General features: G+C 54.5%; 7 non-coding genes across 7 annotated transcripts; all 7 read left to right on the top strand.

Moving 5' to 3' along the window:
- Nucleotides 1–2,331: 2,331 nt before the first annotated feature.
- Nucleotides 2,332–2,522, top strand: LOC148630646 (U2 spliceosomal RNA). Its single transcript, XR_015935072.1, has one exon. It is a non-coding gene; the product is annotated as a U2 spliceosomal RNA (small nuclear RNA).
- Nucleotides 2,523–3,369: 847 nt separating this feature from the next.
- On the top strand, nucleotides 3,370–3,560 carry LOC148630645 (U2 spliceosomal RNA). Its single transcript, XR_015935104.1, has one exon. It is a non-coding gene; the product is annotated as a U2 spliceosomal RNA (small nuclear RNA).
- A 6,327-nt stretch (nucleotides 3,561–9,887) lies between these two features.
- LOC148630644 (U2 spliceosomal RNA) lies at nucleotides 9,888–10,081 on the top strand. The gene has a single exon (XR_015935079.1). It is a non-coding gene; the product is annotated as a U2 spliceosomal RNA (small nuclear RNA).
- Nucleotides 10,082–10,928: 847 nt separating this feature from the next.
- LOC148630643 (U2 spliceosomal RNA) lies at nucleotides 10,929–11,119 on the top strand. The gene has a single exon (XR_015935103.1). It is a non-coding gene; the product is annotated as a U2 spliceosomal RNA (small nuclear RNA).
- Nucleotides 11,120–14,378: 3,259 nt separating this feature from the next.
- On the top strand, nucleotides 14,379–14,575 carry LOC148630642 (U2 spliceosomal RNA). The gene has a single exon (XR_015935068.1). It is a non-coding gene; the product is annotated as a U2 spliceosomal RNA (small nuclear RNA).
- Nucleotides 14,576–15,422: 847 nt separating this feature from the next.
- On the top strand, nucleotides 15,423–15,613 carry LOC148630641 (U2 spliceosomal RNA). Its single transcript, XR_015935101.1, has one exon. It is a non-coding gene; the product is annotated as a U2 spliceosomal RNA (small nuclear RNA).
- A 2,913-nt stretch (nucleotides 15,614–18,526) lies between these two features.
- Nucleotides 18,527–18,717, top strand: LOC148630640 (U2 spliceosomal RNA). The gene has a single exon (XR_015935061.1). It is a non-coding gene; the product is annotated as a U2 spliceosomal RNA (small nuclear RNA).
- The last annotated feature ends 770 nt before the right edge of the window (nucleotides 18,718–19,487 follow it).

The raw sequence follows: 19,487 nt of genomic DNA, 5'->3' as shown, positions 1-19,487 counted from the left end.
GGGAGAAGAACAGTGCTCACCCCAATTCTTCAGCGCCGTGAGAAAGCAGCAGGAGCGCTGCTGCTTCGAAAGTATACGGCGCGAGGATGGGACTGCAGCCACAGACTTGCCCGGGATGCTGGAGTGTGCCACAGGGTTCTATACAGCCTTGTTCCAGGAGAAGGAGATCGACGCCAGCATCAAGGAGAGGCTCCTGGAGGGTGTGGAAAAGGCGGTAGACGATCCCGCCTCGCTGGTTGGGCCTGTGACGGGGGCGGAAATAAAAACAGCATTGTTTGGATTGAAGAAGGGAACCGTCCCTGGAGTAGACGGCCTACCAGCGGAATTCTACCGGACCTTCTGGGATCAACTAGAGCCTTTTCTGGTGCAGGTTTTCAATGAGGCCCTGGACAGCAATGAAATGGGCCTCTCTATGAAGACCGGCGTCGTGACTCTGATCTACAAGGGAGGAGACAAGGCGGACCTGGGAAATTGGAGGCCGATCCAGATCCTGTGCACTGATTATAAGATCTTGGCCAGGGTGCTGGGCGGCCGTCTGAAAACGGTGATGCCGGCGCTGGTCGGGGCGGACCAGACATGTGGCGTGGCAGGCCGGAAGATCAGCTGGACCCTGCAGCTGATCCGGGACATCATCGCCTGGGTGGAGGACAGAGGCCTGCCGCTCATGCTGGTGAGCCTAGACCAGGCAAAGGCGTTCGACCGGGTCCATCATGGGATCCTGTGGGCACTCTTGAGGAAGAAGGGTCTGCCTGACGTCTTTGTCAGGTGGATTGAAGCGCTCTACAACGGCGCTGCGTCCCGGGTAAGAGTCAACGGAGCAGTAGGGAGGAGGATTCCGGTAAGGTGTGGTGTGCGACAGGGATGTCCACTCTCGCCCCTGCTGTACGTTATCTACCTCGAGCTGCTACTGGACCCTTTACGGAAGGACACTGGAGTGGAGGGAATTAAAGTGCCAGGTGGAGGTGGGCAGGAAGCTAAAATCGCGGCCTACGCGGACGACGTGACGCTCTTCCTCAGCTCTGACAGGAGTCTGGGGAGAGTGTTGGAAATCGTGGAGGCCTACTCCAGAGGCACCGGCGCCCAACTGAATCGCGCCAAGAGCCTGGTGAAGCTTTTTGGAACCTGGCCGTACGTACCGGAGGTCGCCGGAGGACTGAAACAAATAACGGACCCGGTGAAAATCCTGGGGGTCCTATTTCACACCTTGGACCCCTCAGGACTGAACTGGGAGGCCAGGTTCCGGAAGATCAAGCAGAAGCTGGGCCTTTGGCAGCAACGATCCCTGACGTGGATAGGGAAGGCGCTGGTGCTGAAGGTGGAGATCCTGCCCTTGCTTCTCCACCTGGCAGTAGTGTACCCCCTACCCGCAAGGAGGAGGAAGGAATTGGTGAGGACAGTTTTTACCTTCGTGTGGGGCCACTCATACGAACGGATCCGCCGGACAGACATGTGTAGACCTACCGTGGAAGGAGGCAGAGGGATCCCGAACTTCCCAGTGAAGTTGGACTGCGTGTTCGTCGCCAACCTGTGCGTCATCCTGCACGGTAACCCGCCCCACCTGTGCGGCCGGTTCGTGAGCCTCTGGCTGGCAGCGAGTATGAGACACCTGGTCGCCTGGAAGAACACGACCCCGAAGGCTGAGCGGCTCCCACTGCACTACCGTCACGCAGTGCAGTGGCTGCGGGCACACCCAGAGGTACGGGACAAGGAAGTAGCGCTGAGCCATAGGAGGATGTATTTGGTGGTCACAGCACTGGACAGGCCAGCGCTCCTGGGTGTGCCCAGTGACATCTGGCAGCAGGCCCAACCAAAGGGTCTGGACAACAGACTAAAAGATCTGAACTGGCTTGGTGTGTGGGGTCGAATGGCGGTCAGGGCCGTCATGTACTCGCACGGGCTGGCAAAGAAGAGCCAGTGCCCGAGGCACGGCTGCACAGGGGAAGAAACCGTCAACCATGTCTTTTGGGAGTGCGGGTTCGTGCAGAGGGTGTGGAGGTCCAGCCAGCACCTGTACGCACAGGTAGGCCTGGGGTCCCTCCTGACGCTGAACACAGTGATGAAGGGCGTGGCTGGTTCCCGAAGATGGAACGCGGCTTTTCTGCTGTGGCTCCTGATTAGCCTAACCAAGCTCCATGTATGGGACGCAAGATCAGAGCTGGTCAAACATGGGGTGGAGAGGTCAGTGCCGGACATTCTGAAGCGTGTCAAGAGGGACGTCTCACGGAAGATCCGGTGGGACGTCCTCCGATGGGGATTCGCCGCGGCACGTGAACGATGGAAGGACTTAATCACATGGGTGTAAAGGTGGAGGGTAAAGTAAACGTTTAAAGCACTGTTTTTACTGATTTCTAATAAAACATAAAAAAAAATCTGTTCTTATCAGTTTAATATCTGATACGTCCCCCATCGGGGGACCACATATTAAACGGATTTTTGGAACAGGGAGCTGGATCAGGAGCTTGCTCCGTCCTCTCCACGCATCGGCCCGGTATTGCAGCGCCTCCGGGAGCGGTGCACCACCTTCTCTCAGCGGTGAAAAGACAGACGTAGGTAGCTAGGTAGCTAGCTAGCTAGCGAGCGAGCGAGCAAGCAAGCGAAGTGGACTGGAGCTCCTTCTTCTCGGGTCTCGTCCCTCGTCCCCCATCTGTGTGTCTCTGTGTTCTGTCTCTCTCTCGCCCTCTCGGTTCCCGTGCTCCCTCTGTGCGCTTTCCCGCGTCTCGACTCTCTGGGCAAGCAGGCCGGCCCCCTTTTCGGCTCCCGTGCGTTTTCCCTCCAAAAAACTTAGGTTTTTCAGCCTTTTCCCAGGGAGGCAGGCGTGGCTTGCTTGCTTGCTTGCTTGCTTGCTTGCTTGCTTGCGTGCGTGTCCGTCCCCGTCCCTGCAGGCGGGCCCCTTTCGACAGCTGGGCGTTTTCCCTCCAAAAAACTTAGTATATCCACCTTTTCTTTCTTTTTTTTCGGCAGGCAGGCAGGCAGGCGTGTGTGCGCGCGCGTCCCCGTCCCTCCCTCCCTCCCGAGAGAGAGCTGCCCCTTGCCTCTGCCCGCAGGTGCTGGCGCTCGGCTTTGGCTTGCAGCCGGTTGGGCGCAGCTGCTGCCGGTGGGAGGGGCCTAAGCTAAGGAGGCCGGGCGGCTGGCGCCCCCTGCGGCTGCGGTCGTTGTCGGGCCGTTGACAGAAGATCAAAGAGCAGGGCCCCCGCCCGGGACTGGCAGGAAGGCAGGCGGGCAGGCAAGAGAGAGGGGGAGCAGAGTCCCGCGGCAGGCCTCTGGCTGCAGGGAGGCCGGCAGCTGCGCGGGTCCCGGGCTCCAGAGGAGTCGGCCTGCGCCACTGTGCGCCAGCGGAACGCCCGCGCGTCGGTCCGCGCCTTTGTGGGCATCGCTTCTCGGCCTTTTGGCTAAGATCAAGTGTAGTATCTGTTCTTATCAGTTTAATATCTGATACGTCCCCCATCGGGGGACCACATATTAAACGGATTTTTGGAACAGGGAGCTGGATCAGGAGCTTGCTCCGTCCTCTCCACGCATCGGCCCGGTATTGCAGCGCCTCCGGGAGCGGTGCACCACCTTCTCTCAGCGGTGAAAAGACAGACGTAGGTAGCTAGGTAGCTAGCTAGCTAGCGAGCGAGCGAGCAAGCAAGCGAAGTGGACTGGAGCTCCTTCTTCTCGGGTCTCGTCCCTCGTCCCCCATCTGTGTGTCTCTGTGTTCTGTCTCTCTCTCGCCCTCTCGGTTCCCGTGCTCCCTCTGTGCGCTTTCCCGCGTCTCGACTCTCTGGGCAAGCAGGCCGGCCCCCTTTTCGGCTCCCGTGCGTTTTCCCTCCAAAAAACTTAGGTTTTTCAGCCTTTTCCCAGGGAGGCAGGCGTGGCTTGCTTGCTTGCTTGCTTGCTTGCTTGCTTGCTTGCGTGCGTGTCCGTCCCCGTCCCTGCAGGCGGGCCCCTTTCGACAGCTGGGCGTTTTCCCTCCAAAAAACTTAGTATATCCACCTTTTCTTTCTTTTTTTTCGGCAGGCAGGCAGGCAGGCGTGTGTGCGCGCGCGTCCCCGTCCCTCCCTCCCTCCCGAGAGAGAGCTGCCCCTTGCCTCTGCCCGCAGGTGCTGGCGCTCGGCTTTGGCTTGCAGCCGGTTGGGCGCAGCTGCTGCCGGTGGGAGGGGCCTAAGCTAAGGAGGCCGGGCGGCTGGCGCCCCCTGCGGCTGCGGTCGTTGTCGGGCCGTTGACAGAAGATCAAAGAGCAGGGCCCCCGCCCGGGACTGGCAGGAAGGCAGGCGGGCAGGCAAGAGAGAGGGGGAGCAGAGTCCCGCGGCAGGCCTCTGGCTGCAGGGAGGCCGGCAGCTGCGCGGGTCCCGGGCTCCAGAGGAGTCGGCCTGCGCCACTGTGCGCCAGCGGAACGCCCGCGCGTCGGTCCGCGCCTTTGTGGGCATCGCTTCTCGGCCTTTTGGCTGCGATTCCAGTACGTGGCAGGCCCGCGGCTGGAGGAACAGTCAAGAGAGAGGAGGGATCGGCGCCAGGGGTTTTTTCCCGGATTTCCTTTTTTGGCGGAGCTTTCCGGCCAGGTTTTTTTTGCTGCAATGGAAGGAGCTGCAAGACTGCGTGAGGGAAGATTTCGGTATGCTGTGCGGTTCGTGCTGCGGGACGGTGGAGCGAAGAGGGATTTGGACTCCCGGGATGTCTTCGAGGAAGAGGTTATGCAGACTGCTCTACAGTTGCGACCCGAGGACGTCTATTGTTTGCAGGACTTCCCGGGTAAGAAGACCTTTGACTTATCGCTTATTTCTGAGGATTTAGTTCGGAGGGTTTGGAGCACGGCTAATGGAAAACAGAATGTGAAGCCTTTTTCTGACTACATTATCGAACCTCTGTTTGCCCGGGAGTTGAAGACCTTAACTGTAGCCATGTTTAACCCATATATGCCAGAGGAGGATATCGTTTGTTATCTGAAGCGTTTTGTGGACATACAAGGCGTGGGAGAGAGGATAATTGACAGGAAGAAGTATTGGACGGGGAAATGGCGCTACAGGGTGAGGTTTCGGACTGATGTTAAGGCTCCCGATGGCCTTTTGCACCCCCCAGCATCCTTTCTGTTAGGCTCTAACAGAGGGTATTGTTATTACTATGGACAGCCCGCTGTGTGTCGGCGTTGTGGACAGCCGGGCCATAATGTGGTCGACTGCCGTGAGGTGGTGTGCCGGAACTGCGAGGGTGTGGGGCACTTGGCTGCGCAATGCACTGCAGGCGTTAAATGTAATCTGTGTGGGGGTGTGGGGCACATGTTCAGGGATTGCACCCAGAGGAAGAAGAGTTTCGCAGCAGTAGTGCTGGACGCAGGTTCAGCTTCACGTGCTCCTGAAGCTAGTCGTCAAGGAGTTTTGGAGGAGGTGGGTAGCATGGAGACGGAGGCTTGTGCAGGGGCTGGAAGGGGGGAGGCTCAGACAGAGGTGGTTGCTGAAACATCGCTAGAGTCTGAACTTACCTTAAGTGGAGTGCAAGACGTAGAGGCAGGAGGCCCGGTTGGGCTGGAAGTGATGAAGGCGGCGGTTGGGGGAATCAGCTGGGCTGAGAAGGTGGACGAAGCGGAGACAGAGCAGGTTTTGACAAAGCACAAGGCGAAAAGGAAGAATTTGGAGCCGGAAGAGGTCTCGAGCAGGAAGGCAGGGCGGAGTACAGAAGAGATGGAACTGGAATCGGAGCCGGATAGTTCAGCGCCCGTTGGTGCGGTTATACGCAAAGAGCTTGTGATCGCCATGCCTAATTTCCAGGATGTGCTGGCGGCGTCTTCCTGTTCTCCAGGGCCGGTGCTGAGCGTGGACGAAGCGCCTGTAAGTGTGCAAGAGGGAGATTGCAGCTTGGTGGGTAAAACGCCTGAGGAAGTTTGGGTTGAAGCAGGAATACCTTCTAAGTTTGTGAGACTTTGTAGGTGGGACATGGAAACGGACTCGGTGACATGGCCCGAATTTTTTGATGGGTCTGTCTTCGAGAAGACCGGAATAAGATTGAAGCCGGTGGGTGTTTGGGGTGAACTGTCAACATTCCACGTCTACGCTGAAGACAATGCGGAAGTGCGAAGGAAGAGGTATCAACTGGAAGATTTGCTGAGGGAGTGGATAGAAGCCATTGAGAAGGACGAATTCAATTTCGAACAGAAAAGGGTTAAGAAACGGGACATGTTGCGGGCAAAGTTGGTGGTGCCGAGGGAGTTTTTGATTTTATGTAAATTAGTGCATGGGACCGTCGTGTTTCCTTCTGAGATGGGGGGAATTGCTGAGATGTTGCGAAGGTACAAGAATGTGAGAGTGGAACCAGAAAAGTCGAGGGAGAGATTGAGTGGCTTACTGGTGTGTGGTGCGGATGAGAGAGATATTAGAGAAGTGTATTTGCGGTTCTCTTGTCTAGTGCGAAAGTGGGCTCAGAAAGGTTTTTGCTGAAATCTCTATGGCGAAAGTTCTTTCAATCAATGTAAGGGGGTTGCGAGATAGGGCAAAGAGGACGTCAGTTTTTAGTTTCTTGAAGTCTCAGGATTTCACGGTGTGCTTTCTACAGGAAGTGCATCTAAAGGACAGTAGAGACGTGGCATCCTTTGCAAACGAATGGGTCAAAGGCCCTTCTAGATGGAGTGTGGGCGGAGTCCACTCTTCGGGGGTTGGGGTCTTGTTTGGGACTCATGAGTTGGTGGTGGAAGGGTGTGAGGTGGGCGTGGCCGGTAGGCTAATGAGCGTGGATGTATGTATGGGTGAGTGTAGTTTTCGGTTTTTAGGTGTGTACGCTCCTGCTGTCGCCTCACAAAGAACCACTTTTCTTGCAAATTTGGCCCCTTTTTGTCTGACTAACAGGAAGGTGATCATAGGTGGCGATTTTAATCTCGACCTGGCAGATAAGGATCACCCTGACGTTAGGTTCATACACAGAATGTTGGGGCAGTATGGTTTGGTGGACTGTGTCGCTAGAGCCACAAAAGGGAAGACGGGCCCCACTTGGAGAAATTCGAGGGGGCAGTCCAGGAGGTTGGACTATGTCTTTTCCTCCCGGGGGTTGGTGGTAGAGAGTGCATCTATCTCACCCTTTTGGCATTCTGACCACGACCTGGTAAGGGTCGAAATAGCTGGCTCAGGCTCCAAGTTTGGAAAGGGGTGTTGGAGGTTGAACACCGAGGTTTTAGAAGAGGCAGCTTATAGAACCTTGATAAAACGGGAATTGGAGAAGTTGTGGGTGGAGAGGAGTGAGCAGTCTTCTCTGTTAAGATGGTGGGATATGGTCAAAAGACGGATCCAACGGGTCACTAGGGCCTATTGCACGGAGAGGCAGGTGCAGGAAAAGAAGGAGGGGCGATTGCTACAGGAGCGCCTGACTTTATTATATGAGAACTGTAATAAAGGTATGGCCGTGGACTTTGAGGACATCAATAGGCAAAAGGAGCAGTTGAGGAGCTTTTATGAAACCAGGGCTCGGAGATACCTTTTTAAAGCTCACATAGACAATCTGCAGTTTAAAGAAACATGCTCCTCCTTTCAATTCCGGAGTATGAAGGAAAGGCAGTGTAAGAGAGTGGTGGAAGGGTTGCGGGACGGACAGGGCAAAATAGTGACTGATAAGGATGGTATGTTGCGTGTCGCAACGGACTTTTATCAGGAGCTGTTTTCAAAGCAGGAAACGGAAGTCGCAGCCGTGGAGCATGTTTTAAGGTCGGTGGCGTCTGCGCTCACGGATGAGGAACGGGCAGGCTTGGAAGGGGCCTTTACTGTAAGAGAACTGGCAGCAGCAATGCGTGGCCTGAAAAAGGGTAAGGTGCCTGGTATGGACGGCTTGCCTGTAGAATTTTATTCTGTCTTTTGGGAAGAGTTGAAGGACATCTTGCTTTTAGTCTTAAATGAGGCCCTGGAAGTAGGTTACCTGGGAACCTCTATGAGGACGGGCCTATTAATACTTCTGTATAAAAAGGGAGAGGCTACGGACTTGAGAAATTGGAGACCCTTGACATTGCTGTGCGCCGATTATAAGATTCTGGCGAAGGCTTTGGTGAACAGGCTGAAACAGGTGCTCCCAGCAGTTGTGGGAAAAGAACAGACCTGTGGGGTCCGAGGGCGGAGGATTAGCTGGCCCTTGCAACTGGTGAGGGATGTTATTGCCTGGTCGGGGCAGAGAGATGTCCCTTTTATGCTAGTCAGCCTCGATTTGGAAAAGGCTTTTGACAGGGTGTCTCGCGGTTTTTTATGGCGGGTAATGGACCGTATGGGGTTCGGTCTGCGTTTTATTGGTTGGGTCCGGCTTTTGTATAGGGAGGTGGGGAGCAAAATTTTGCTCAACGGGCACGTCGGAGGTATGGTGTGGCAGGATGCGGGAGTGAGACAGGGGTGCCCTCTCTCTCCACTGCTTTTTGTGTTGTATATCGAGGCCTATGCCCGGTTGGTGTGTGCTGACCCAAAAATAGAGGGTGTCTTGGTGCCTGGGAGTGGTGGGGAGAGGGCTAGAATTGCCCTATATGCTGATGATGTCACTCTATTCATGGCTTCCGATGTGGACCTGCAGGGGGCGCTAAACCATCTGGAGGTTTTTGCCAAGGCCTCCGGGGCCAAATTGAACAGAGGGAAGAGCCACATTAAATTCTTTGGCAGGTGGAGAGATCGACAGGATGGAGTGGGGGGACTACAAGTGTGCAGGGGCCCCTTGAAAATCTTGGGTGTGCATTTTAAAGAGGGAGACGCGGCCAATTACAACTGGCTCAAGAAGCTGGAGAAGGCACGATTACGTTTGGGGAGCTGGAAGAATAAGGGTCTGACTTACGTGGGGAAGGCCCTTATCATTAAGATCGAGGTGCTGGCGCTCTTAGGGTACTTGGCCTCAGTTTACCCCATGCCTTTGAGGCTCAACCGATATTTGACGAGGGAGGTTTTCTGGTTTATGTGGGGCAAAAAATACGAATACATCGGGCGTGTGGACATGTGTCGACCTATTGAGGAGGGAGGAAGGGGGGTTCCATCTTTGCCCACTAAATTGTCCTGTTTTTTTGTTTCCTCATTGTGTGCAGCCTCGAAGAAGCCTGTGGAACATGTGGGGGTGTATTTTGTTCGGTTTTGGTTGGCGGGAAGGTTGAGGGGGGTTTTTGAGTGGGACAACAAGGCGCCCCATGGAGATGACATGCCCTGGCATTATCGTCAGGCCTACCGGTGGATCGGCAAGTATGCGCAGGGGCTGGAAGGCAGGGTGTTGTCCGACCACAGGGCCTTGTACGGGACGGTGATGGCCAGCAGCACAGCGGACCTGGTCGGGGGGCTGCCCAAGGACGTGTGGAGCAGGATTCAGCCCAGAGGCTTACAGCACGACCTGATGGATCTGAACTGGTTCATCGCATGGCGGCGGCTCCCTGTGCGAGAGGTCTTGCATCGCCACAAACTGACTTTGCAGATGCACTGTCCGAGGGCGACGTGTAACCATTTGGAGTCCATTCGCCATGTTTTTTGGGACTGTGTGTATGCGGGGAGAGTGTGGGCAAAATGCAGCTTATTGTTTGGTATGATTGCTCTGAATTTTGCACTTACTTTGAATGTGGTTTTATACGGTTTAAAGACAGACGTGTATCCCCGGGAGACGGTTTGGGTATTGTGGGTGCTCCTGAGTCATGTGAAACTGGAACTGTGGAAGGCGCGGAATGGCCTGGTCAAAAATGGGGTTCAATTAAGTGTGACGGGGTTGTATAATCGACTGTTGTACCGAGTGAAATGTGAAATCATCTTAGACATCCGTAAAAGAGGACTCCACGCCGCAAAAGAAAGGTGGAAGGGGTTACTGGTACATTGTATGTCTTGATTTGGTTAACTGGGATTTTGTTTTGTTTCTTTGGTACCGTTGGTTTTGCTTTGTGTTGCATTGTTGCCATTAGTTCTTCCTTTCTGTAGATAGTTTGTGATTTTGTTATTTTTGTAATAAAAAAAAAAAAAAAAAAAAAAAATCTGTTCTTATCAGTTTAATATCTGATACGTCCCCCATCGGGGGACCACATATTAAACGGATTTTTGGAACAGGGAGCTGGATCAGGAGCTTGCTCCGTCCTCTCCACGCATCGGCCCGGTATTGCAGCGCCTCCGGGAGCGGTGCACCACCTTCTCTCAGCGGTGAAAAGACAGACGTAGGTAGCTAGGTAGCTAGCTAGCTAGCGAGCGAGCGAGCAAGCAAGCGAAGTGGACTGGAGCTCCTTCTTCTCGGGTCTCGTCCCTCGTCCCCCATCTGTGTGTCTCTGTGTTCTGTCTCTCTCTCGCCCTCTCGGTTCCCGTGCTCCCTCTGTGCGCTTTCCCGCGTCTCGACTCTCTGGGCAAGCAGGCCGGCCCCCTTTTCGGCTCCCGTGCGTTTTCCCTCCAAAAAACTTAGGTTTTTCAGCCTTTTCCCAGGGAGGCAGGCGTGGCTTGCTTGCTTGCTTGCTTGCTTGCTTGCTTGCTTGCGTGCGTGTCCGTCCCCGTCCCTGCAGGCGGGCCCCTTTCGACAGCTGGGCGTTTTCCCTCCAAAAAACTTAGTATATCCACCTTTTCTTTCTTTTTTTTCGGCAGGCAGGCAGGCAGGCGTGTGTGCGCGCGCGTCCCCGTCCCTCCCTCCCTCCCGAGAGAGAGCTGCCCCTTGCCTCTGCCCGCAGGTGCTGGCGCTCGGCTTTGGCTTGCAGCCGGTTGGGCGCAGCTGCTGCCGGTGGGAGGGGCCTAAGCTAAGGAGGCCGGGCGGCTGGCGCCCCCTGCGGCTGCGGTCGTTGTCGGGCCGTTGACAGAAGATCAAAGAGCAGGGCCCCCGCCCGGGACTGGCAGGAAGGCAGGCGGGCAGGCAAGAGAGAGGGGGAGCAGAGTCCCGCGGCAGGCCTCTGGCTGCAGGGAGGCCGGCAGCTGCGCGGGTCCCGGGCTCCAGAGGAGTCGGCCTGCGCCACTGTGCGCCAGCGGAACGCCCGCGCGTCGGTCCGCGCCTTTGTGGGCATCGCTTCTCGGCCTTTTGGCTAAGATCAAGTGTAGTATCTGTTCTTATCAGTTTAATATCTGATACGTCCCCCATCGGGGGACCACATATTAAACGGATTTTTGGAACAGGGAGCTGGATCAGGAGCTTGCTCCGTCCTCTCCACGCATCGGCCCGGTATTGCAGCGCCTCCGGGAGCGGTGCACCACCTTCTCTCAGCGGTGAAAAGACAGACGTAGGTAGCTAGGTAGCTAGCTAGCTAGCGAGCGAGCGAGCAAGCAAGCGAAGTGGACTGGAGCTCCTTCTTCTCGGGTCTCGTCCCTCGTCCCCCATCTGTGTGTCTCTGTGTTCTGTCTCTCTCTCGCCCTCTCGGTTCCCGTGCTCCCTCTGTGCGCTTTCCCGCGTCTCGACTCTCTGGGCAAGCAGGCCGGCCCCCTTTTCGGCTCCCGTGCGTTTTCCCTCCAAAAAACTTAGGTTTTTCAGCCTTTTCCCAGGGAGGCAGGCGTGGCTTGCTTGCTTGCTTGCTTGCTTGCTTGCTTGCTTGCGTGCGTGTCCGTCCCCGTCCCTGCAGGCGGGCCCCTTTCGACAGCTGGGCGTTTTCCCTCCAAAAAACTTAGTATATCCACCTTTTCTTTCTTTTTTTTCGGCAGGCAGGCAGGCAGGCGTGTGTGCGCGCGCGTCCCCGTCCCTCCCTCCCTCCCGAGAGAGAGCTGCCCCTTGCCTCTGCCCGCAGGTGCTGGCGCTCGGCTTTGGCTTGCAGCCGGTTGGGCGCAGCTGCTGCCGGTGGGAGGGGCCTAAGCTAAGGAGGCCGGGCGGCTGGCGCCCCCTGCGGCTGCGGTCGTTGTCGGGCCGTTGACAGAAGATCAAAGAGCAGGGCCCCCGCCCGGGACTGGCAGGAAGGCAGGCGGGCAGGCAAGAGAGAGGGGGAGCAGAGTCCCGCGGCAGGCCTCTGGCTGCAGGGAGGCCGGCAGCTGCGCGGGTCCCGGGCTCCAGAGGAGTCGGCCTGCGCCACTGTGCGCCAGCGGAACGCCCGCGCGTCGGTCCGCGCCTTTGTGGGCATCGCTTCTCGGCCTTTTGGCTAAGATCAAGGTTTAAGCCGGCAAGCCCGCAATTCCAAGGTCTTAGTCCAGGGGGTCGGGAAGGCGAGGGGAGGATCGGACGGACCGGAAGGAATGGATTGCTGATGGTGGAACCTGGAAGTCCGGAGCGGTGTGGACGAGGATTTTGCCGAGGCGGTGGTCGGTGTTGGACGGCGGCGTTTTGCTTACCTGGAGGTTTCGGAGGAGTGTTGCTGGAACGATGGTTGGGCATCCCTGGGCGAGGAAGGAGCGGAGGAAGAACTCCCTTTGTTTCTCGTTGAGGAGCCGTGATGGACCTGCTTTGTGGAACAGAGATAAGTTCAAGAATTTGGTTTTGGTTAAATGTTTGGGTGTTGATTTGGCAGATGTATTTTGTCTTCAGGACTATTGTTTTCGTGGAGTGTTTGAACTAACTCTTGCGACAGAAGCCTTGTGTTTTGAAGTATGGAGGAAAGTTCAGGAGAGAAGAGATGAAGATCCTGTTAAGTTTTTTCGTGTTGAGCCAATGTTTGCAGGGGAGCTTACAGTAATGATGGTGCATGTTTTTGACTCATTTGTTCCAGAGGAGGATATTGTATTCTTTTTACAGCAGTTTGTGGATCTGCAAGGAGCAGGGAAGAAGCACTTGGATTCGGACGGCGTGTGGAATGGGAAGCGGACGTATTTGATGAGACTGCGATTGGGGAACACAGCGGAGGAGGGGGTGATACACCCCCCTGCTTTCTTCGAGATCGGGACTCACAGGGGTTACCTGGTGTATTCTGGGCAGCCCCTTGCTTGCATGTTATGTGGAGAACGTGGACATTTTTCTGCACAGTGTGAGTCAGTGTTTTGTAAACGGTGTGGGAAGAAGGGTCATGTGGTTAGGAACTGTGTTCAAGAGAAGAAGTGTTATTTGTGTGATGAGCCTGGACATGGTCAAAGGTATTGTATGAAAAATGTGAAGAGGGTTAATATGGGGATGGAAGATATAGAGGGGAAGGTGGGTGTGTTGGATAAGGGATGTGTGATGGTTAGGGCAGAAGAAGTGAACGAGAGCGTGGAAGTAGGACAGCAGAGTTTGCGAGAGGTGAGTGTGTCTGATGAGAGCGTGGAAGCGGGAAAACAAAGTTTGCGAGAGGTGAGTGTGTCTGAAGATAGCGAGTCGGAAGAGAGTGATGATTGTGAGAGTCAGACAGAAGGAGAGAGTTCAGTGACTGAGGAGGAGGTGAAAGGTGAAGGGAAGAGTGTTGCTGAGCAAAAGGTTGAAGCGGGTGGGCAGGCAGTGGAGGTCACAAACCCCTTTGCTGTTCTAGCTGTAGAAGAACTGATGGTTGAGAGTATGGTAGGAGTTAGTGGGGAGTTGGTGGAAGATGTTGAAGTGGGACAGAAGGGTGGGGGAGAGTTAGTAGAAGGTTCAGGGTTTGGTGGAAAGGCAGTGGGAATGGAGAGAGAAGGGGATTGTTGGTATGGGGACATTGAATGGAAGCAGTGGATGGAAGAAAGAGAGGATCGTATTTATTTTCACTGGCCTATAAAAAAAAGGAGGAAGGGGCTTCGGGGGTGGGTGGCTAGGGATGAGTGGGAAGATCTTCGGGAGAGTTCAGTTAGGAAACGATTGATGGCGGTTTCACGGCTTGTGGAAAAAAAGTATCCGCAGGTTGTTTTTGAATTTTCGATTGAGAAGAATTGGTTGGTAGGTTATCAAGTGTTAGGGAAAACGAAAGGGGAGTGTGAAGATGCTTCTTACGATTATTTTGACAAATGGTGAGATTGTTGGTAGGAGGGGGATTGGGATGGAGATGGATTTGTGTTTTGCATAAGGGGAGGGATTATGTTAACGGTGGTTTTGGAAAGAGAAATGTTTGATTTCATTGTATAAAGACTTGTATGTATTCTGGATATTTCTGAGTTTTTTTTTTTGTGATTTTGTTTTTTTGAGTTTTGATGAACTGTGACGTTGATTTTGCTGTTTATTGTTTTTGACATTAATTGACCTTAAGATGTATTGGTGATTTTGGATTTTTGGAATAATTTGTATAAGGGGTGGAAATGTAATTGAGATGATGTTGTGGGGGGAATTGTTTTTTAAAACTGGGATAGGATGTTGGTTGTATATAATGGGGTTAAGAAAATGAATGTATTGTAAATTTGGGAAAGGGGATTTTTGTTTAATTTGCATAAGGGGCGGGATTATGGAGATTAGTGGGGTTTGAGGTCATGTAGTGAGATATGGAAAGATTTGTGTTGTGTATTGTTTTTTCTGTGTAATAATTTGTTGAGAATTGAATGGGAAGTGTTGTTAGTATACAGAAGCTTTGTTAGTCAATTATTGAATGATCTTGGTTGTTATTATGACGAATGTGTATTTGGGTTAGGGATTTGTTTATGAGTATATTTGGAGTTTTTGGAATTTCTTTTGTATTTTTGCAATAAAAAAAAAAAAAAAAAAAAAATCTGTTCTTATCAGTTTAATATCTGATACGTCCCCCATCGGGGGACCACATATTAAACGGATTTTTGGAACAGGGAGCTGGATCAGGAGCTTGCTCCGTCCTCTCCACGCATCGGCCCGGTATTGCAGCGCCTCCGGGAGCGGTGCACCACCTTCTCTCAGCGGTGAAAAGACAGACGTAGGTAGCTAGGTAGCTAGCTAGCTAGCGAGCGAGCGAGCAAGCAAGCGAAGTGGACTGGAGCTCCTTCTTCTCGGGTCTCGTCCCTCGTCCCCCATCTGTGTGTCTCTGTGTTCTGTCTCTCTCTCGCCCTCTCGGTTCCCGTGCTCCCTCTGTGCGCTTTCCCGCGTCTCGACTCTCTGGGCAAGCAGGCCGGCCCCCTTTTCGGCTCCCGTGCGTTTTCCCTCCAAAAAACTTAGGTTTTTCAGCCTTTTCCCAGGGAGGCAGGCGTGGCTTGCTTGCTTGCTTGCTTGCTTGCTTGCTTGCTTGCGTGCGTGTCCGTCCCCGTCCCTGCAGGCGGGCCCCTTTCGACAGCTGGGCGTTTTCCCTCCAAAAAACTTAGTATATCCACCTTTTCTTTCTTTTTTTTCGGCAGGCAGGCAGGCAGGCGTGTGTGCGCGCGCGTCCCCGTCCCTCCCTCCCTCCCGAGAGAGAGCTGCCCCTTGCCTCTGCCCGCAGGTGCTGGCGCTCGGCTTTGGCTTGCAGCCGGTTGGGCGCAGCTGCTGCCGGTGGGAGGGGCCTAAGCTAAGGAGGCCGGGCGGCTGGCGCCCCCTGCGGCTGCGGTCGTTGTCGGGCCGTTGACAGAAGATCAAAGAGCAGGGCCCCCGCCCGGGACTGGCAGGAAGGCAGGCGGGCAGGCAAGAGAGAGGGGGAGCAGAGTCCCGCGGCAGGCCTCTGGCTGCAGGGAGGCCGGCAGCTGCGCGGGTCCCGGGCTCCAGAGGAGTCGGCCTGCGCCACTGTGCGCCAGCGGAACGCCCGCGCGTCGGTCCGCGCCTTTGTGGGCATCGCTTCTCGGCCTTTTGGCTAAGATCAAGTGTAGTATCTGTTCTTATCAGTTTAATATCTGATACGTCCCCCATCGGGGGACCACATATTAAACGGATTTTTGGAACAGGGAGCTGGATCAGGAGCTTGCTCCGTCCTCTCCACGCATCGGCCCGGTATTGCAGCGCCTCCGGGAGCGGTGCACCACCTTCTCTCAGCGGTGAAAAGACAGACGTAGGTAGCTAGGTAGCTAGCTAGCTAGCGAGCGAGCGAGCAAGCAAGCGAAGTGGACTGGAGCTCCTTCTTCTCGGGTCTCGTCCCTCGTCCCCCATCTGTGTGTCTCTGTGTTCTGTCTCTCTCTCGCCCTCTCGGTTCCCGTGCTCCCTCTGTGCGCTTTCCCGCGTCTCGACTCTCTGGGCAAGCAGGCCGGCCCCCTTTTCGGCTCCCGTGCGTTTTCCCTCCAAAAAACTTAGGTTTTTCAGCCTTTTCCCAGGGAGGCAGGCGTGGCTTGCTTGCTTGCTTGCTTGCTTGCTTGCTTGCTTGCGTGCGTGTCCGTCCCCGTCCCTGCAGGCGGGCCCCTTTCGACAGCTGGGCGTTTTCCCTCCAAAAAACTTAGTATATCCACCTTTTCTTTCTTTTTTTTCGGCAGGCAGGCAGGCAGGCGTGTGTGCGCGCGCGTCCCCGTCCCTCCCTCCCTCCCGAGAGAGAGCTGCCCCTTGCCTCTGCCCGCAGGTGCTGGCGCTCGGCTTTGGCTTGCAGCCGGTTGGGCGCAGCTGCTGCCGGTGGGAGGGGCCTAAGCTAAGGAGGCCGGGCGGCTGGCGCCCCCTGCGGCTGCGGTCGTTGTCGGGCCGTTGACAGAAGATCAAAGAGCAGGGCCCCCGCCCGGGACTGGCAGGAAGGCAGGCGGGCAGGCAAGAGAGAGGGGGAGCAGAGTCCCGCGGCAGGCCTCTGGCTGCAGGGAGGCCGGCAGCTGCGCGGGTCCCGGGCTCCAGAGGAGTCGGCCTGCGCCACTGTGCGCCAGCGGAACGCCCGCGCGTCGGTCCGCGCCTTTGTGGGCATCGCTTCTCGGCCTTTTGGCTAAGATCAAGGTTCAAGTGGCCTGACCGCAGTTCCAAGATCTTAGTCCAGGGGGTCGGGAAGGCGAGGGGAGGATCGGACGGACCGGAAGGAATGGATTGCTGATGGTGGAACCTGGAAGACCGGAGCGGTGTGGACAAGGAGTTTGCTGAGGCGGTGGTCGGTGCTGGACGACGGCATTTTGCTTGCCTGGAGGTTTCGGAAGGAGAGCTGAGGAGCATTGCTGGAGCGATGGCTGGGCATCCCTGGGCGAGGAAGGAGCGGAGGAAGAACTCCCTTTGTTTCTCGTTGAGGAGCCGCGATGGACCTGCTTTTTGGGACAGAGATAAGTTCAAGAATTTGGTTTTGATTCAATGTTTGGGTGTTGAATTGGCAGACGTATTTTGTCTCCAGGATTATTGTGCTCGGGGAGTGTTTGAACTAACTCTTGCAACAGAAGCCTTGTGTTTTGAAGTATGGAGAAAAGTTCAGGAGAGGAAAAATGAAGATCCTGTTAAGTCTTTTCGTGTTGAGCCAATGTTTGCTGGAGAGCTTACAGTAATGATGGTGCATGTTTTCGACGCATTTGTTCCGGAGGAGGATATTGTGTCTTTTTTACAGCAGTTTGTGGATCTGCAAGGAGCAGGGAGGAGGCACTTGGATCCTGATGGCGTGTGGAACGGGAAGCGGACGTATCTGATGAGACTGCGACTGGGGAACACGGCGGAGGAGGGGGTGATACATCCCCCTGCTTTCTTCGAGATCGGGACTCACAGGGGTTACCTGGTGTATTCTGGGCAGCCCCTCGCTTGCATGTTATGTGGAGAACGTGGACATTTTGCTGCACAGTGTGAGCCAGTGATTTGTAAACGGTGTGGGAAGTTGGGTCATGTGGCCAGGAATTGTGATCAGGAGAAAAAGTGTTATCTGTGTGATGAGCCTGGACATGGTCATCGGTATTGTATGAAAAATGTGAAGAAGAGAGTTGATACAAATGATGTGGGTAGGAATGTGGGGGGTATTGGGAAAGAAGAGAGTGAAGTGGAAGGAGGAATTTCTGTTTCTGAAGATGTGGTAGTGCGTAGGGAGGGTTTTGTAAATGGGTTTCGTTGGGTGGAGGGTGATGTTAGGGATTTAGAACCAGATTTGACTGTAGATTTGAAGGAGGAAGAGAATGTATGTGTGGAAGAGAGGTTGACTGGGATTGATAGCAGAACGAATGTGGCGGAGAATGCGGTAAGTGATGTGTCGAGTGCTGATAAGGGTTCGAGTAAACCTAAGTATCGTTGGGTGGAAGGTGATGTTAGGGACCTAGAACCAGATTGGACTGTAGATTTGAAGGAAGGAGGGAATGTGAAGGGGGAAGTAAGGGTGGGGCAGACGGTTAGGAAAAAAGGGAAAAAGAAGGGGAAGAGATGAAGGAGAATCAAGTTAATAGTCTTTCAGAGATCAGGGTTGCATTTGCATAAGGGGTGGGATTATGGGAAGGGCAAAGTGGGTTGTGGGGTTTTTGGTGGGGTGTTTAGAAATTGTTGAATTAAAATGAACTGTGACTTTGTTTTTGCTGTGTATTGTTTTTGTTATTAATTGAATGGGATTTGTATTGGTATAACAAGAAATTGTTTTGTTTCTTATATGAATTTTGGATTGTTTGAATTTTTGTATGTTTGACTTGTTTGAAAGGTGGGTTTATGTAATTGGTGGTTTGGGAGGGGACTAGTTTGTGACGGGTGGTGCTGGGAGTTAATTCAAGGATTGTGGAAAATGAATGAATTGTAAATTTGGGAAAGGGGTTTTTGGTTTAATTTGCATAATGGGTGGGATTATGGTAATAATTGAGGTTCTGAGCTATGTAATGGGGATGTACAGATTTTGCTGTGTATTGATTTTGCTGTGTAATTATTTGTTGAGAATTGGGTGGGAAGGGCTGTTAGTATTTAGAAGTTTTTGTTAGTCGACTATTGAATGGATTTTTGTGTTTAACAGGATTATGGGTTGAGATGATTTTGGTTGTTATTGTGACTATTGTGTATTTGGGATTGTGTTTTGTTCTTTGGAGTTTTTGGAATTTCTTTTGTAATTTTGCAATAAAAAAAAAAAAAAAATCTGTTCTTATCAGTTTAATATCTGATACGTCCCCCATCGGGGGACCACATATTAAACGGATTTTTGGAACAGGGAGCTGGATCAGGAGCTTGCTCCGTCCTCTCCACGCATCGGCCCGGTATTGCAGCGCCTCCGGGAGCGGTGCACCACCTTCTCTCAGCGGTGAAAAGACAGACGTAGGTAGCTAGGTAGCTAGCTAGCTAGCGAGCGAGCGAGCAAGCAAGCGAAGTGGACTGGAGCTCCTTCTTCTCGGGTCTCGTCCCTCGTCCCCCATCTGTGTGTCTCTGTGTTCTGTCTCTCTCTCGCCCTCTCGGTTCCCGTGCTCCCTCTGTGCGCTTTCCCGCGTCTCGACTCTCTGGGCAAGCAGGCCGGCCCCCTTTTCGGCTCCCGTGCGTTTTCCCTCCAAAAAACTTAGGTTTTTCAGCCTTTTCCCAGGGAGGCAGGCGTGGCTTGCTTGCTTGCTTGCTTGCTTGCTTGCTTGCTTGCGTGCGTGTCCGTCCCCGTCCCTGCAGGCGGGCCCCTTTCGACAGCTGGGCGTTTTCCCTCCAAAAAACTTAGTATATCCACCTTTTCTTTCTTTTTTTTCGGCAGGCAGGCAGGCAGGCGTGTGTGCGCGCGCGTCCCCGTCCCTCCCTCCCTCCCGAGAGAGAGCTGCCCCTTGCCTCTGCCCGCAGGTGCTGGCGCTCGGCTTTGGCTTGCAGCCGGTTGGGCGCAGCTGCTGCCGGTGGGAGGGGCCTAAGCTAAGGAGGCCGGGCGGCTGGCGCCCCCTGCGGCTGCGGTCGTTGTCGGGCCGTTGACAGAAGATCAAAGAGCAGGGCCCCCGCCCGGGACTGGCAGGAAGGCAGGCGGGCAGGCAAGAGAGAGGGGGAGCAGAGTCCCGCGGCAGGCCTCTGGCTGCAGGGAGGCCGGCAGCTGCGCGGGT

The sequence above is a fragment of the Lepisosteus platostomus genome, unplaced genomic scaffold (assembly GCF_059453375.1).
Source record: "Lepisosteus platostomus isolate fLepPlt1 unplaced genomic scaffold, fLepPlt1.hap1 Scaffold_93_H1, whole genome shotgun sequence".
Lineage (NCBI taxonomy): Eukaryota > Metazoa > Chordata > Actinopteri > Semionotiformes > Lepisosteidae > Lepisosteus > Lepisosteus platostomus.
Note: the sequence above shows the minus strand (reverse complement) of the source record. Positions and strands in the feature narration are given on the sequence as shown.